Source organism: Periplaneta americana, chromosome 3 (genome assembly GCF_040183065.1).
Source record: "Periplaneta americana isolate PAMFEO1 chromosome 3, P.americana_PAMFEO1_priV1, whole genome shotgun sequence".
In the NCBI taxonomy this organism is placed as follows: Eukaryota; Metazoa; Arthropoda; class Insecta; order Blattodea; family Blattidae; genus Periplaneta; species Periplaneta americana.
The window spans coordinates 103,842,532-103,858,693 of NC_091119.1; the positions used below are offsets into that span (position 1 = coordinate 103,842,532).

Genomic DNA, 16,162 nt, shown 5'->3' on the forward strand with positions numbered 1-16,162 from the left:
ACAATTCCTAAGTCCTCCTGAAACAAGCAACTGTGAAGCTGACGTTTCTTCTTTCTTACTCAAGAAAGAAGATATCGAGGCAGCTAAATTGAATTTTTGCAGTCCAGGCATTACAGATGTCTCTGATTTGGATCTAACTGTTGATGACAAAAATGTACAGCATACAAATGAAGAAACCGTGTTGCAAGAAAATGCAAGGGCTTATGTTGCAGGTTGGGTGTGTAGCAGAATAAATCACGAAATTTGTCGAAGAAATTTATCTTGTAAAGAAAACCCCAACAATGACGTAACAACGCACATCGCAAATAAAAAATACTGTAAAGATTCAAAAATTGTTTTTCCTAATGATGTTTCTCTAATGCTCAGCCAATTGTGTTCTGATGATTTTAAAGAAATTGATCATGTTATTTATAAAACTAGAATTGGTGTAAAAAAAGAACTAGTTAAAATGGTAGTGCTCCCTGTTAACATGTCCATTTGCAGTGACTGTGCCAATGTCTTCATTGATAAATATTTCAATGTGTTAATAAATTGTTACAGCAAAAATAAAATGGACAACCATACAGCTAAAAAACAAAACAAGTGATGTATGAAAGCTGCTAAAGTCATGCACAACTAAATTTCATCAAATTTGAAAATATGAGAATTTATCAATTCATTTCTATTCTAATAACTTTGTAATTTGTTATTAATTAAAAATGTTATGAACAAAGTGACTCTAAAGTATACTATTTATTGCTTTGCAGCTTCTTATTGAAATCAAATGCACACCTCTCCTCTTTTCCTCACGTAATCCAGCACGGCGCACAGAGTGTGTGAACGTTTCAAGCCACTAGATGGCAGCATTGTTACTTTTCGCCGCCGCTTGCAATGCTAAACTGGGAAGCTTTCCAGTATTAATGTTAGAGAGTATTTGTTGGTATTCAAAGTCCACAAGCTTCTTACTCTCCATAAGAAATATCCCAACCAAACTGTAGATAAGAAAGAACAATTATAGGCTATTATGGCATTTTGCCAACATCTTTGGTTTCTCTCTGAGCATCTAGTTGCTTTTTTGATGACCAAGTGACCACAGAGAAAAAGAAAAATCATCATCATCAACATCATCATCATTTACTAAACAGGCTTTAGATAATGTGGTCTGTTGTGGACTCAATTCGTTAAACCAGCAAAAAAGGAAAATATAGTAACAAACTTGCAGCCTCCACAGAAACCTGATACTCCTCAATGACTACAGACCATGGCTAAATTGGAAAACCTGAAATTGGAGAATCCTGTAACATTAAGAACCGGTTATTTATTTGAAGATTGAAATAGGAAGAGACAAATCTCAATCTTTCCTGCACAGACTTCCTACAGAGTGGTTTTCAAGGAACTTCGTGATTGCTCCTCTTAGACGAAAGTAGTAAATGACACGACAGAACGCACTATCAACCTGTTCCAAAAGTACAATGAGACATTGACGAAGATGAATAGAAACAGTTCCTTCTATAACTTTTATCCAAACACTGATAAGAGTTTTCTACTCCTTCAAAAGCTGCTCTGACTTTTTTCTTTCACTATGTTACACATTATAAACTTCTCACCTCTGGAGCAACTTGTAAATGGTAATATTTTAATGAAATTTTTTGTGCTTGTTTTACACATTAATGCATAATATTAGCCTTGTGGGAATTTGAATTTTTGAAAGTTCGGTTTTTTGCACCACACTACCATGTCAAGACACTGGAGGAATTTCTGTTAGCTACTAGCAAACACATGTAATTTTTAAGTGAAGAGTTGTCTTTTAGATCTCTTATGTCAGATTCTAGAATATTGACATAACTAAGTACTTGACTGAGGGTATTGAATGTATTTTGCATGTTTAATCTTACTGTTTCTATTTGGACTGTAAGAGATTCGGTATCATGTACGTATCTCTGGCAGACTTAGTGTTCTCTCAGAAGATAAACTTTTCTTGGTAGGCGATCTATTGCAGACTCCATCCTGTTGTTCTCTCACCAGTGATAGCTTGGTTGAAACATGATGTGAACTGACATGAACTTTTGTACTGTCATCCCTTGACAATCTTTCTGATGATAAACATTTCTTGCCTGGAAAGATGAAGGACCCACCTCATGTAAAAGCCTCATACTCAGGATTGCCGAATTTGAGACAATCAAGGTGGAACGCACTTCTGACTGCGCACCTCTTAACTTTACAAACCACTCACTATTGCTCGTATAGTGTGGTCTCTCACCTCGCATGCATCGGATCTTAAAAAACAAGCCTTTTGAAGACTTGATTGCTGTGTGGATTTAGATTCAAACATGAGCACGGCTTAAATGTTATTGACTACTAACGACCCAGCAACCATAAAGCATTCTGAATCGTTAGAGACTGGAATTTTTTGTTGAGTTCAAAGTGCAAAATGTGGGATTTTCAAATGGGAAAATCGGTGCTTTCAATTGAATTTTTCAGTATTTTCACATTGTTCGTTTTCGAGCTTGGAAATTGGTATGTTCATTTTTATAAAGTCTTTACAACACTTTTTCCCAGATATTCGCAAGTTTTCTTTTTGTTTTGCACACTGCAAAAACAAGTGGCAATAGAAGTCAGCACAAGAGATTGTTCGTCTTCCTTGCGAAAATTAATTGCCGATGCATGTTTTACCAACTTCGAATCTTTCTCAACAGTATCTCTTCTTTCCCACGAGACCTCACAATTACAAAATTTACACATGACTGTACTTTTGTCTGTGCAATAAAACCTATGCCTTATATACTGGAAAGCTCTATTGGAGCTATTTTATTATTAAGCATTCTTGTAGCCTCACTTGCACGGGAACACAATAATGTTATTTCGCCTATGTGTGACACTATAAACAAATAAAACAAACACACTCAACAAGCTCCAAAGTAATATGCATTCAGCAGGATCACAACGCTCACAATACGATTCTCGCACATCGCTACATATATCAGATATGATGTCAGGAGTGTGTTTAGACCAGGTATTTGAATTAAAACCTTCTAGCTCGTTGACCGTTGACTAAAACAGATTCAGAATCGAATGTGCAATACTAGTGACCATAAATATCGACCTTATCTGTGCGACAGCTATCGATTATCGATTGCAGTAAAAAAAATTAAAAATTGAAAATTCGCGCACATAATTCGCTAATTGCTTAAAAAACCCCATTCCCGACTTGATACGGATTTCGCGATGTTTCACGAATTCAAATCAGGCATAAATGAATTGAAGAATGTATATTTACTGTAATTAGATGTTGAGAAATATTTTTTTTCCAAAATTCGAGAAATATTCCATTCCCTATGAATTGTCAATACTTTAAAAGAAGGAAATAATATATTTCATTCAAATGGAATAACAAATTGTAGGAGAGAGGAAAACGAAGTAGGGTAAATCTTGTTAATATTGTGATAAGAGTAATATCGTGATACTGTGTTTGATAGCTTCTTATCATGATTTTACAGAGTGAGAGAAGGACCGATTTCATGCAGCAACTTGTCCACGAACTTGTCCTTAATACATTGTCACAAAAAACAGATTTTTGTCTCGATAAGTAAAATTGTAATAAATTCTCATACCAACTATCACGATATTACTCATATCACGATATTACCAACCTTTACCCTATCTTATTAATGTGCTTAATAATGTACACATTTTTGTAACTGTTAGTTGCCGCATGCTTTAAAATACATTTTTGAGAAATAAATTAAATAAAATTTTAATTCAACTTTTATAATAAGACAAGAACAAGCTGCATTGTTTTGTGATTGTAATTTAGGTCTACCTTCGTTATTAGTGAGACATATGCAAGAGATTTTTTACATTGACTGAACATTTTTTTACTTTCATATATTGTCTCTTGTTTACAGTCGAAACTAAAGCTTTTGCCCCCAAAATGTATTTAAGATTTTTATTGAGAACTGTCTAGACAGCGGTAATCTGTTTGGTTAAAGATTTTAGGCTAAATCATATACTAATTAATAGGCCTACAATATTTTAAAGGGAGGGGCTACTCATCAATTAGCACTGGTCAGCTTGATGAGTTAATGACTGAATTTGGTATAATTTTCCTCTATTCAATACCTAATTCCCTCTTTACCCTTTCCTATCCAGTCCTCTGACTGAACTCTTACTTTCTTCGACCCCAACGGTATTAGAGCATTCGAGGCCTTGGGGTTCATTTCCCTTTCCTTCCTCCTCTTTCTACTTTTCTGTTCCTAGTGCTGACCTGCTATGGCACTAAAATCGTCCTCCAGTGGCTTAAGGAGGGAAAGCTGGTGATCAATAAGATCTCCCAGCTAGGTCCAATGGACCCGTCGACCAACAGCAGGTGTGGCCTCCAGACATTCTGGGGGTTGTGTGTGAATGAAGTAGTCACCAAAACGTTAAAATATGGTGTTCACTTAAATCGGCTACAACTTGCCATTTAACTCCAATATAAAATGAGTACCATTAAGGTAAAATTATCCGGAGGTAAAATAGTCCCCCAATCGGATCTCTGGGGGGGGGGGGACTACTTTAATCGTACAGAATCAACTAAATATCCTACAATGGAATGCTGGTGGTATAATATCAGCTAAGAAGACTGAACTAGCCAATATACTCTCAGAAAATCAGGAAATGGATTATGAACACCTAAAAATGTGTGCTTCACTGGCTGACCATGATAATATCTTTGAAAAATATTGGAGTGCAAGAGGTCAAATGACTTTATTGTCAAACGCCTGGCATTAGAAAACAACAACAACATAATGTATTTTGTAGTTGAAAATCTATTTATTTATTTAAATTATGTTTTTGAATAATGAATAGACATCGGATTTTTAGGCACTAAAAAGTGCAGTTTTAGGCGCCTAAAATAAGCTCAAAATTTGTAAAATTAGGCTCTATTTTAATGAAAATAGGCTTTTAGGCACATCAACGTATCATACTTATTTCTTTCACTGAAATTTTTAGTTATACACTAAAATACGCACAAAAAAGTATGTTTAAACATTAAAAAAGAATACTATGTTATATTTATAAACAGAGCTGCACAAATTTAATATATTGAAACTAATGAAATAATGATTATTGATATCAAGATTACTCATTTTAAGTTATTGAAATTCAGTTCCATGCTCAGACTTTATTATAATTATCTGCACTGTACACCACCAGAATTTTTTCTAAATTCTCCACAATTTCAAGAATTGAAACAGAAAATCAATATCCCAAATTTAAAAGAAAACTTACAAATTAAACCAAACCCCTTAATTCTATTAAATATAGAATATAATCTAAATTTAACAGAAGAAATACTGAAATCAGAAGTAAACACTGAAATAATGGAACAATTGTCTTTAGAGACAATTAATATTAGGTACCCTCCACAAAACTGGCTTCATTTATACACCGACGGATCCTTGATCTCCAGAGAACAAGGTGCCAGTGCAGGTGTTACATGCTGTCTCTTCTCACTTTATAGATCTCTTGGATATGGAACAACAAGTTTTGATGGAGAAATCATTGCAATAAGTGAAAGTCTCAGGAATCTTCTATGCCACATCAATAAATTTAAAAATGCAGTTATATTGTCAGACTCCAAAGCAGCTATTCTATCAATCGTCTCTAAACACACACCTTCATCTCAAACAGCAGAAATAACTAAAATGCTCTCCCAATTAATATCACTCAATAAAAGAATTGTATCCCAATGGATACCATCCCATTGTGGAATCCTGGGAAACGAGAATGCGGATGATTTAGCAAAGAAGAGCAGCACTGCTACTTACAGATCTGTTACTAAATCTACGTATTACTCTGTTAAAAGATTTATTAAATCTACATACTTAGACTTGAACAAACAAAATTTGATAACACAATCCCAAGGGAAAAAAATGGAACTCTCTGCATCAAAATCCACAGTTAATTCCCGATTTACCACGAAAATCGTCTGTAGCTGCATTTAGATTGGCAACAGGCCATGATTGTTTGGCCAAACACCTGCATAGAATTGGAATATATCAGTCCCCTAACTGCCCATTGTGCAACTCAAACCAAGAAATGGATTCGGAACACCTCAAAATCTGTGCTTCAGTGGCTGGCCATGATAATATCTTTGAAAAATATTGGAGTGGGAGAGGTCAAATGACTTTACTGTCAAACGCCTGGCATTAGAAAACAACAACAACATTATCTGGTATAGCAGAGGAGGCAAGATCTGCCCTGCGACCTTATCATGTGCAGTCACCAATGGGTATAAAGGGTCAAGACAGGTTTTAGTCTGAGATGAAATTCCATGTTGGTAGATTTGTACAGTGGCGGCTGATTGGCTGAGGCAAGTGATGCTGGGCCTCAGTCACTTTGTTTTCTTAAACTCAAAATTTTAGTGGTTTTTAGTCGTATATATCATAGCTATTATATTAGTTCTTTCAATGAAGCATATAGAGTTGTAGAAGTAGAAAACCTTGTGATGTATATAGACCTGTCTTGCAGTAAAATTTGTTCCTGAAGCCAGGATCACTCATGCCGTGTCTGGCTTCTGCATTTCCCCGGGTTTTATGGTTGCACTGGGAAAGCTGAAACTGAGATACATTTCTTGTGGCCTCGTGGCCTAGCAGGTATTCCCCCACCCATCAGCCTTCACTTCTCCCATTCAGAACTCGGTTCTTGTCAATGCCTGTCTCAAGTGTCGGTTGGGATGAGAATAACAGTGGTGAATCGTCATATGGTCCACTGTGGTTATGTGTTTCGGGAAAATAGTAAATAGAAGTCTTATGGCCATGCCGTAATAGTTTTGAATTTTGTCTATAACTGAGTCAGTTAGCCTCCCCTTTCCTAATAAACCCTTACCATCCGATAATTTTTGTCCCTTCACACTGGTTTTCAGTCTCCTCAAAATGCCCATTCTCTTCTGTATGTGGCCTATGCACTCTAATTTTCTAATTTGTACGTCATTCCCATGTGGTTTCAATTCCTCAACAGCAATGAATGACTTAGAGTCCCATCTCCTAAATATTTCACATATCTCACATTATATGAACTGAGTGACCGATTGAAAATGTTCGTCACACCTGCAACCTCCACTCCACCACTTGACCCACTGTAATTACATTCACAATCGGTTTCATGTTTATTTGTTGTTCTACCTTCACACCTACAATGTTTTGATAATATAGCAACATCAATTACCTTGCCAGTGTCCACACTAGTTGCCGTCACAACGCCATTTAGTGAAATGTGACCCCTTTTCTGCCACGTCCCATCAAAGGCAGCTGATATGCCTCTGACATTATCATTTTCTGCAACTGCTTCTTCCACAGCAACCTTCATGTTATGTAATGCAACATTTTCAATCGCAGATCCAATTATTATGTTACATCTAGTAGACCTGGTTGGAGGAGGTGGCAAATTCAAAATGCCACATAAAGTCTCTCCACCTGTCTTACCTTTTCCTATAGCTCTAAGGCCATACATAGTCTAACATTTATTGTGTAGAGTTTACATGTTATTGGGTTTATCTTTGAAATATCAATAGATGAAGAGTTGTAAAAATTTACACCATACGCACAGTATTTACATTTTAAAACTAATTCTGCAGCAAGACCAATGTGCTTTTTTACCTCAAGAGATATCCCACCTTTGCCACAGCCTTTACAGAATACATTATTTTGCAGTACACTAGATAATATGCCAACATCTATAACCCCATTGGTATCACTAACACTGTGTTCTTGTTTGAGGGTTTCATATCTGATTTTAGAATCTTCAAGTTTCTTTCCTGATGCACAGCCACTATTTACAGATTCACACTGACCACGTGTGCTAGAGGGTTGTAGGTTAGAATTCACCTTACTAACAGAGTTCTTACGTTTACCAACATTTCTTCTCTTCTTAAATACTTTCAAGCTACTTTTGTAACCCATATTGTAAGAAAATATCACAAAATGCACCTCTATAATGCAAATGAACTGTATCGTAACACAATTAATAATAGAACTCCGTACAGCACGTGTATAACATCACAACACTGTAAACAAATCCGTTGCTACGAAACAAAGCACAGACGGTAAACCAGGTGTACCAATACACATAAATTCCCTACAATGAAAAAATTTCGCACATAAGGCGCAAAATTTGAAACTAACATAGTAGTATCACAGTCTAGTATATACAGTCGCGAAGCTCAATACGTAGTAAATATGCAAACATTAGATAGTTGCTCACCACTAGGATCGCTAATATCGCCTCATTACAGGCAATACAAAATAGTAGTCACAGTCTATTGTTTCTAGCACCCTCAAAACTCAAGCTTCGTGACTGCTAGATGAACAGGAGACAAGCCCATAGGCGGAGTAATGGGGGCCACTGCCCCCCCCCAACTTGTCTGATCTCTTTTTTTTTTTTCTATTATTCTATTGAATTCAAAAGATCTTTTTTTTTTTGTTTTTGTTTATGATTAAGTTTTTGTGCTTAAATTGATGAATTAATGTCTTCTGATCATGTGCCTGGACTATAATACTGTATTTATTTTAAATTTCTAAATGTATAAGAATTCCTATACTACCTCATTTGAGGAATGGAAGCACTGTAATGTTTCTTTCGTAACAGCCTGTACTATTGTCTTTGAAATCTGCAGTTGTTGAGGCCACCACTTCGAAATGTATGAATAACATACTGCACGACAATGCAGGAAAAAGAAAAGTGATCCCAGTATAATGTGTAAACTTAAAAAATGAGATTAAATAAAATAATTATTAGAAATTACATTTCATATATCTTCGGAAGGTAAGCTTCATATAAAAATATTTCTGTTAGCACTGTTACGTAGTTTTATTGATGTATGCATGTGTTTCTGCACGAGAGAGAAAAAGAGGGAGATTGTTTTAAGTTATGCCCTATTATAATTTGTAGCAGACCTACAGTTCAAGCCCTATACAACTCGGTTTGAAACATCGCCGATATGGATGTAACACTGTAAAAAACATGCCCCTCCCCCCGAAAATACCTTTATTAACTGATCATATTCCAATATACTGTACCACGGTCAAGCTATAACGGAGGAGGAGGTAATTAATTATGTCTTCCTTTGCCTCCCCAAGGAAATGGTTCTCTCTCCGCCTATGGACACGCCCACTTAAATGTCACTGTTCATTTAAACCGAAAAAAAAAAAAAAAACATACTTAGGAATAAGATACAAACTTAAATCATGGCTCATCTGAAAGATAAATGAAAAATGAAAAATTCAAGATTTTTTGGCTTACCAGGTCCCCTTAAATTTCAGTGTTTTTTAAAATGAACTAATCGCTGTTAGTCTTTTTTTTTTTTTTTTTCCAGTTCACTTTATGTTAAATGAAAGTCCTCTGAAAATGCTATAGACGGAGCCAATAAACCAATTTTTCGTAAAATTGCAATGAGCCCCATCTGCATGTATACCCTTCTTATAATAAACATTGTAACCTGGACTGTTAAAATGTGACATCTGCTTGAAAATTTTAACATCAACTACAATTTTTGAGTTCACTGGGTCCTTTCCTTTAAAAGCCATTATTTTCGTTTTCGTCAGTGCTGTATTAAATATAATAAATGACTATAATATTAAATACAAATACACAAAATCTGGAACTTAATTTTAGAAAACTATAGGCTGAGCCAACTTCAGCTAAAAGGACCATTTGCAGTGTGTAAACCAAATACTTGTAAAATTGTAGAATAGACTCCTCATCTAACTACTCTGAATTATCTTGAAGACAAGATCTAAGATAGAGCAACTCTAAGAATTCATCAGTGCTATAGAGACAGTGATATAATAGCAAACTGATTTGTATAGACCTATTTATTTATTCTCATAATCCTTTATTCGTCTTTTCATTTGACAACTCAAGTTATCAATTCTCTTATTTCTGTAACCATACACTTCTTGTCCAGTCGTTGGCTACTGCAGAATTAAGGCTGAAATATTCCCAGCCACTTTTGATAGTACCTCTGATTGAGGTTCTGGCTGATATGTACATCTATTATCAGACAGTACATCTCACTTGACAATGCATGCCAGAGGAAGAACAATTGTTTGTATCATATAATTCTGAAGTCTGATTAATGTAATATGTAGCTAGTCGGCAATGTATGCAATGGAGGGGAAAAGAAATTGGTCACCTACCCAATTATCTTCCGGCTTAGTTGCTTCATGAGTGATGACTTATTGGTGTCACTTATGAGATTCAGACCTGTCTTCGGACAGCTGACAAAGCAATAACTTCTGATAGGCTCAAAAACTTTTATCTCACGTAAAGTCTGTCAGGAATGGTGGAGAAGCTCATTTTTTTTACTGATTGCTATAGACTTATTCCACGTTAAGAAAAACGCATTGAGCATATAGGGCTGTTCGATCAAATGATCAGTTGGCACAGAAACGCCTGCCTGCCACAGCTTCCACAATGTGCTCTGCAAGGTCCATGAAACCAATGACTTTTTCTTAATGTGGAATGATTTATAGTAAAGCATGCAGGAATCTCAGCCCTTTCGTTCTCGTTTTCTAAAAAAGTCTCCTCCGAGTAGCCAATTTGGATGTTCTTTTCTTTAACATTTTATCGGGCTCTAGCATCCATACGCTTGAGGGTAAAGGGTGTCCTTTGGACTGCAGTTAGAATTTGGTGACCTCTCTGCTCTACATACATCAGCTTTCTTCCCGCTGCACATTCGGCAGAGTTATGGTGGTGAAAATCTTCACAGATGGATAGATTATAACCTTGGACTTGTTTCGAAAATAAACTTCTATTTGGGATTCCGATTTTGCTGCTCCTGCGTCCGATGTGAGTCACGGGTGAATGCAACACCGCGCCCCATTCCTCTATTGCGTCATTAGGCCTATATACCTACGTCGTCCATTTTCCTACAACTCCAACCACATAATCCCTCATACATGCACTTCTTCCCTGAAGAAGATGGCAGAGCTAGCCGTCGAAAGATTGGAATCTAATCTCCAACTCACCTGGCTGAGAACCCAAGAAGAGTTATTCTATATCAAACGCCGGGAAAGCCTCAAGTCATACTAATTTATTTGTTGGTTCACTACCCAGTATCTTATTCACTTACTCAAGTGCTCACTAGTACACTTTCTCGTCAATGTTTTTCCTGTACCATCTGATAATTTCGAAATGTGTTGCAGGGAAGCGTGTGTGTGTGTGTGTGTGTGGGTCAGACATTTGGCTGCAGAACATGTGGTTGATCCTTAGTGTCCTGCTGCAGAACTTCACCTTCAAGCCGGCACCAAACCAGAAGCTTCCAGACCTCATCAAAGTGCATGGTTTCCACCAGACATCACCAGATTTCTGGTTCTGTCCAGTGCCACAGGTGTGAACCTTTGCACAAGTGATTCTCAAACAACAACCTGTAGGCAATCCTCTCAGAGCTTTTCACTTAGGACACATGGATATGAAATTTAGCAGAGGAATCCTCGTCATTACTGATTACTTTCCAAATTAATGTGAAGTTTAGCTGGGTGCGAAATCACGAACTTTGAATATTTGATTTACATTTGTTGGAATAGAAGCAGTCCTGCAGAACAGAAGGATAACTTCCATGGGTTGGAGTTTGAGAAACTATTCACTGCGGGAAAGCCACGTTACACCTGTGTTTAAACATAGCTACAAGCTTCAAACACAGGTAGCTGGAAAAATAATAAGAATGTGTTTTATGCTGTTTATATGAAGAGGCTAGCAGTAACTAGAGAGTATTGCTATTTATTGAAGGTAAATGTTCTGTGAAGTTCTAATTGGATACAGATAAACAGATTGTTTCATAATTAAGACTAACAATTTTGGGATATAATACAGAGTAGTGCCTTACAAGAGGTGTCGGTATGCAACTGAGTAAATACAGGGAGGCTGATGCTGACGACTTCAAGAGAAACAATTATCATTTCGAAAGATTAACATTTCTCAGAAATAATTATTTTTTAGACATTCGTTTCATGGTGATGACTTTTCGATTCTCATTTTAGCATAAAAAATTCATTGAATTCTGCATCCATATATTAGCGTGCTTAAAAAGTAAATTTCCATGCCTGAAGTACTTTTAAGCACACTAATTAGAAATACTGAAAACATAAATTCCAATTATTTATTTATTATAAATATTCTCAACACAATTATTTAAAATTGAAATTACATTTGGAGATTTGATATATAAATTATTCACTTCCGAATCACTCACTTTTCTAATTACATTTATCACTTTCATTGTAATAATTGTATATTCCAAATTACATAACAAGCAGAAAACAACTTCATAACAACCAGCAAAACAATCACTACATATCCAAAGGCCATGAAATCTATCTCTTTTTATATGAATATAATACACTTTCGTCTTCAACATCATAAGTTCGCCATTGCGTGATAACGAATCAACAATTTCATTCTCTTTAAAATATAAATACATTTAGGATTCTCGAGTGACTGTTCAAAATATTTTGCACGAAATACATGCGAAACCAGTGTTTTAAGCACTTGCTGTGTTGGACAATCTTCACTTGTCATGCTTAAAATGCTATTATTTTCGCAACTTGTTGCATAAATAGCAATTATAATTATGATTATTTTTATCCCTTTATCTTTTAAACACATTTACAAACACCCATTTTGTAAACATGTCCACATTATTATTTTCAGTTGCAACAAATAATTTTGCATAATGTTTTTATTACATTTATGGTTCAAGAGTATTTTAATACTTTAATTAATAATAAATCAGTTTAAGTAATGTATATTTTGCAAGACGCATGCTTCACCCTAAGCCTGAACACTGCGGGGACAGCGTGACTGTTATCAGGGAAGACTATACAGGTTCTAACAAACTTAATTACCATTCAGCTCATGCAATCTGTGATTTTTTTTCGAAACTAATTTTGAAGCTATTGATGTTACTGACGTAACACTCTTTAATTATCAACTTCAAATATCAAGGTTTAGGACAACATACTGCCAAAATCTTCTGCTGAAAAGGTAGAAAATACAGGGAGAAGCTAAGTGACAAAAAAAATTAAGAAATCAAGAAAAGAATGCACAGCAGAAACCACTTTAAGAAAGAAATGGTCTAGAGTGCGGAAGAAAAAATAAACTGAAAATAATAGTAAATTACGAATGAGAAAGTACAGAGAGAAATTAAAGGCTGAAGCAATGTTAAGAGATGTTGGATATGATTCACCATCTAAGTCTCAGTCATTGGGGAAGACAATACATCGAGCACAAAGAGGTCATTACCAACATCTCCAAGAAAGAAACGTGCTGTTGTGAAGAAACTTGCTGAAAAGTTTGGAGTCATAGAAACTTGCGAAATTAAGCAGAAGGAAGGTGAAAACTCTCATGATTATTCAGCTGTTTCACAATTTTACGAAAGTGGTCTAGAGTCTACTGTATTTCCAGAGCACAAAGATTTTGTCACTTTCATCAATAAAGATCCAGAAAAAGAAAGAAAACAGAAGAGAGTGTTTATGATGACAGCAATGGAAGCATATAGTTTTTAAAAGTGAATATCCAATGTTCAATTAAAAAATCTAAGTTTGCTAGTTTACGACCAAAATACAGTATATACTTCCAGTTTCTGAAAAAGATAAAAATGTTTGCTGTTGTCAAATGTGGACCTTCTTACTGACGGATTATGCAAGTGCACTGGAATATCCTTTCTACTAATAAATTATTAGAAATGTCCACATGTGACTAGAATATCGCATGCTACTTGGAAAGCCAAATGTAGTAATACTGAACAGTTTATAACAAATCTATTCCCAGATAGTACAGGTGGACAGACACATAAAATGGAGGCAGTCACCTGTCCTCCTGAAACTGCAAGAAATATATTGATCAGACATCTTAAGGGTTTATGCAAACTATGTTTCTATGCAAAAACACAACTGCAAGAAATAAAATATCTGAAAGGAAATCTTACAACCTAACATGCTGTAGGCTATTACAAAAAGATTTTGCAGAAAATGTTGGAATAAAACACAAGGATGAAATGTCCACACATTGAGTCAAAAAGGGTATTATCACATTTTCAGCTGTTTTGAATACTTTAAACAGTACAAAATCATATGCATTGGTCACTGATGATGTGTAACATGTAAAAGGTGCAGCATTAACATTCAACAGAATCATATTGGAAGATGCCATGCACAGCGAAGAACAGAATATTTCCACATTCTGTTTGTCAAAAAAGTGTACAATATCGTCTTGGAAAACTGTACAATATCTACTAAGTTCAGGAGAATCGTCCATTTATATTCTAATACTTATTTTTACTGTTCTGATCGTAATTTAAATACGATAAATTTCTTCCATAAGTTAAACAGAGATAAATGTAATTTGCAGTGATTATGTCAGTAACAAGTGAATGTTACATCAGTAATATTATTTGAAATGTCTGTTTTGCATGTTATTTACATTTAACAAAAGTGTTAATGATTATGAAAAAGGTAACCTACTGTATATCAGATTCATAAATTATACAGTATTCATATTGCCTTTTTACTATGTAACTTCACAGAAATTCATCATTAAACATTTATTATAAAATCTATGTCCATATCATGTTACGTCAATAATAATAATTCATTATGCGCTGTTTTAAAAGTCCTGATAGAAAACCCATCAAACAGAAGAGCATGAAGGGTTTTTTAAACTACAGGGGCAATGCCTGCATGAAATCAATGTGAACACGATTGTCCCTGGTTTAGATCCATGACTAAATATACTGAAAGAGATTTGTAGCTTGTAATTATTGTAATCATAGACACCTGCAAAATTAAGGGTCATAAAAACTTTTCTAAAAACGTATGCTACATGGTTGTGAAACTTGGACTCTCACTGTGAGAGAGGAAAAGAGGTTAAGGTTGTTTGAGAATAATGTGCTTAGGAAAATATTTGGGGCTAAGAAGGATGAAGTCAGTGGCGTATACTGGTTAAAGGGTTTGGGCTACCGCTGACCCTATTATTACACAAAATATATCTAACAATTACTTTAATTTTAATTACTATGGTAAAACTAATAATACAAAATTATTACATTATGTTATATTATAAACTTTTTCTTTTGTAATTTCCTTGGGCTACCACCGGTAGCCCCGGTAGCCCGCAAAATACGCCCCTGGATGAAGTTATAGGAGAATGCAGAAAATTACACAATGCAGAACTGCACACATTGTATTCTTCACCTGACATAATTAGGAACATTAAATCCAGACGTTTGAGATGGACAGGGCATGTAGCACATATGGGCGAATCCAGAAATGCATATAGAGTGTTAGTTGGGAGGCCGAAGGGAGAAAGACTTTTGGAGAGACCGAGACATAGGTGGGAGGATAATATAAAGATGGATTTGAGGGAGGTGGGATATGATGGTAGAGACTGGATTAATCTTTCTCAGGATAGGGACTGATGACAGGCTTATGTAAATGTGGCAATGAACCTCTGGAATCCTTAAAAGCCAAAAGTAAGTAAGTAACAAAATAACAAATCTCTGTTACACAGAAAAGTTTCCTAATAGCCTAAGAATGTGTGTTTCAAATATCATGCATATAACATTAATAGTTCCGGAGATATAAAGTTATTAACTATTTTGTGTGAGAATAAAGCAAACAATTAAAGTTACCAGAAATTTCAAACAAAGTTTAGTGTAATTTAAAAACTATGTGCACCAGAGCTTTAAAAGTGACAGCTAAAAGGTTCATAAATGTGCATCACATTTTGTGTCATCAAACTTCTTATTGTAATCTGTTTTTAAGTTGATTTTAGTTCCTTTCTTTGCTAACATATCTGCTTTCTCGTGACCATTCAGTCCACAGTGGGCCGGGATCCATTGGAAGACCACTTTTTTATTGTAAATGTGGGGAAGCAAGAAGGATGACGACTTCATTGTGAAATCCAGAGCAAAAAAAAAAAAAAACACACACACGTACACACACACACACACACGAGAAATGAGGGGTAGTTTGATCGGTGTTCATTATAGATGCCTGTTGCTAGTAGCCAGAGTTGGGGTGTAGTCAATATATACTGCAGGGCTGTGTCTTCTGCAACTGGTACTGATGATTTTAATTTACTTCTTTTGTGGTTTATGGATGGACAGTATAGAAGAATGTGTTCCAGATCTTCATCATGATTATTA

At 35.4% G+C, this 16,162-nt stretch overlaps 1 protein-coding gene across 10 annotated transcripts in view; it reads right to left on the bottom strand.

The window, feature by feature from the left end:
- The window catches only part of LOC138696349 (uncharacterized), a 129,746-nt gene that overhangs the window by 9,441 nt on the left and 104,143 nt on the right, over positions 1-16,162 (bottom strand). The gene's annotated exons all lie outside the window — the stretch shown is intronic.